This window comes from Capsicum annuum, chromosome 3, assembly GCF_002878395.1.
Source record: "Capsicum annuum cultivar UCD-10X-F1 chromosome 3, UCD10Xv1.1, whole genome shotgun sequence".
In the NCBI taxonomy this organism is placed as follows: domain Eukaryota; kingdom Viridiplantae; phylum Streptophyta; class Magnoliopsida; order Solanales; family Solanaceae; genus Capsicum; species Capsicum annuum.
Window position 1 is genome coordinate 140,528,946 of NC_061113.1, and position 3,581 is coordinate 140,532,526.

The following is a 3,581-nucleotide window of genomic DNA, read 5'->3' on the forward strand; positions in this document are numbered from 1 at the left end:
AATGGTTTTTGAGGGTCCTTAGTGGCCATGGTTTGGTTTTAAAATAGAACTTAGGAGTCAATTGGTTTAATTGGATCATAATGGCTTAATTTGACTTAGCTTAAAAGCATAATTGGTATGACAATACCAAACGAGAATTGACTTAATAAATGACTCCAGGGTTAATGGAAGGGATTATGTGTAAATGTTTTAATTTGGGCTTAAAAGGGGTTGTGTAGCTCACCATGAATGTGGATGTCCTGGGGGACTAATATTGGAAATCACATTTGCCGGCATGGGGCCCTTTATGATTGTGTGCATAGTTCACACATTTTATATTTGGGATGGTTAGAGTCTTGGTATCTTTGTCCCTCCCTTAAATTTCCTTGATTTGTGCATCTAACATATGCTGGGGCTCTTTCAGCAGGGGGAGCTAAACCCATATAGGCTATGGGTACCCTTAGGATGGTTAAAGCTACACCTATAGGTTAATGATTTTAAACTCTCATGTTCATGATCCTTTACCTTATCCCGACATTCTACATATATTTATGTATGAATGTGTGCATGTGGTTTGACTAGTTTTGGACATGACATTATTTTCTCACTTTCTCTGAGTTACATGCCAGTTCTTATCCCACTGACCATCCTAGGATTATACATTGTTTCATGATATAGGGTCTGAAGACTTTTCTCTTACCCCGGTGCAGTGTTAGGTGGTATGGTTGTTCGTTGAGTTGTTGTAAAGCGGTGAGCCGGTATTTTCTAAAAAGCTTTGCCATTTTCGTAAGTTCCTTTTTAGATTTTGGGAATTGAAGAGTTCCATCATCATGGTCGGGGTCATATACCAACCTAATTTGGTATTCTGGTCTAGAGGGTTTTATGTACAAAGTGTGGGTTGGTTATTTGTTTTGGATTTTTAGAACCTTCCTATTGGTTTATATATCATTCTCGCTATTTGGTTTTTCTTCCACTATTATTTTATTATGCTTAGGTGGTTATTCTAGGTGGGGTGGTCTCTGACCCATGGTGGGCTTGAGGTACACATCATGGCTAGGCCCTGGTTTAGGCTGTGACACATGTCTCCATTTCAAATAACAAACTTGTGTGTTGTACGTAAAAGATCTTAAACGATAATAAAAGCATGAGGGACTCCTTGTTTGTGACTAATGTGAATGGGGATCTCAACTAATTCACCATGTTAGGCAGCAGTGTCACTGCCAAGGTCAATCTTTTGGAGAAGTCTTGTTCTTGTAGGAAATATGACTTAGTGAAACTTTCATGCAAATATGTGATTGTCACTTTGCGATCAAAGTAAGGAGATGGTAAAGGTTATGGTAATTCCATCAACAAGTATTCTTCGCTTATTCATAAGATCAAAATGTACGTCCTTTCATACTCGAAAGCTATTGACGTTGTCCCTCCAGAGTCTGAATAGATTGTGCCTAAAAAATTATAAGACAGATTTTTTTACACCCTATAATCCAAAACTAGAAAGGAAGTTAGTCAAATATGTTAAGGGCATCGGTGAAACTTTCATGTCCAAGAGGAGGAATAAGTGTTCAGCGTACAAGAGAACCGTGCATAAAACAACCATATGTAGCCTGGCTAAAATTGTTAGATAGGCTTGCCTCTTTTTTTCTAACTCAAGCTATTATTTTTTAGGACTCCCATATTCCTGTAGAATTTAATTTTCAATTGTAATTGACTCCACGCATTGTCTATGATAGACCATACTAATCTATCGTATATATTTCACAGGATCAATTAAGGAAATATTAAAGCATCTATGACTATTCATCAAACACGTTATATAGGTTTTTTTACCACCATATCACTCCAATCGATGCATTTAACCGCCGTTTTATGTTTTCAATTAATTAAAAACTGCATGATACATCTATTCACATAAAAACAACTGGTAGACGCAACCCAAATGTCTTCTATTCCTACATGCACTGACTGCTCATTGGTTAGATATTTGAAATGCCACCTTCTATAGATCTATTCATACAGTGATGTTTTCTATATGACCAGTCACTCCACCTACATTACACAGTGCAAGAGAATGAGTACCCATCACCACTATGATGTTTTTCTCCTATGCAATGACCTTGATCGCCTCTTTTATGGGCTGGGTCAGGGCTACATTTACTTGGAGTGTGAACTACGCCGCATCACTCATTTCATATAGGCAATTCTGGAGAGGCTTGGTCTTGAATTAATTGACTTCATCACCCATCCACCATCCCACTAGTTTATTTTAAGTTTTTGTTTTTATTTTTGTTTTTGTTCATTGCAGGAGAAGCTTTCTTAGTTAGGACTTTTGTTAGAAGAAAGCTTTTTCTTTTTGCCTTTTTTGCTAGTTTGGTATTGGTAAATGTATGTACGTATTTTAAATGAACAATATCTATATAAATATTTTAGTTTGTTAATTATGTTTGCCCTTTTTTCTGATTGTTGTTTTTATGTTAGTTATTCTTTTTTATGAATGATGGATTTTTTCACTGCAAAATTTTTAAATTCTTATTGCTCAATCAATGATTACAATTGTGGATTTCCTTGATAAAATTTATGAAAATTTAAAATTTTTTGATAATAAACAAGTGCATTTATAAGCACTATCATCATGGACTCTTATCATTTCTCGACCATACATATCAGTCGGCCGTAGACCTGATGAATCGGTGGACCATCAGTATCATGTAGTTCGAAAGGAAATAATTAAATAAAAATACTTTAAACAAGTCACGTGATCACATATACTAGGGGCGTTGATTGAAGGGGAATGGGGGTGGGTAGTGGTTGAACAAACAACATTCTCAAAACATACTTGTGCTTTGGGGATCCATCAATTTGTCTAGTCTACCTTAGACGTTTTTGATAATTCGGGTATGGATTGTTGTCAGGATTGATGGTCGACCCCGTAGTTCTATGTACATACTAGCATGTTCTTTATAAGGGAATAAATAAATAATTTATGGAATTTTACATATATGAAGGAGTTTGAATAAGTGACATGATCACGTAATAGTCCACACAAATTGGGGGTAATGATCAAAGGGGTGTGTTTCGAGGATGTTGATTGTTCAACCACTACCCATCCACATACCCCTTCAAAATCCACACCCAATTTGTGTGGACTATTATATGGTCATGTTACTTGTTTAAACTCTTTCATATGTGTAGAATCTTACAAATTATTTATTTTTCATTTATTTATTCCTTTTTAAAGAACATGCTAGTAAGGTTTGATCGATTCATCTTATCTACGATAGAGATATACATTTGTCGAGTATTTATAATTGTTAGTATTGATGGTCAACCCCGTAGTTCTATGTACATAGTTTTAGACCCTCACTAGCATGTTCTTTAAAAGGGAATAAATAAATAATTTATGGAATCTTACATATATGAAGGAGTTTGAACAAGTGACATGATCATGTAATAGTCCACACAAATTGGGGGTGGTGATCAAAGGGGTGTGTTTTGAGAATGTTGATTGTTTAACCACTACCCATCCACATACCCCTTTAATCACCACCCCAAATTTTTGTGGACTATTGTATGATCATGTCACTTGTTTAAACTCCTTCATATGT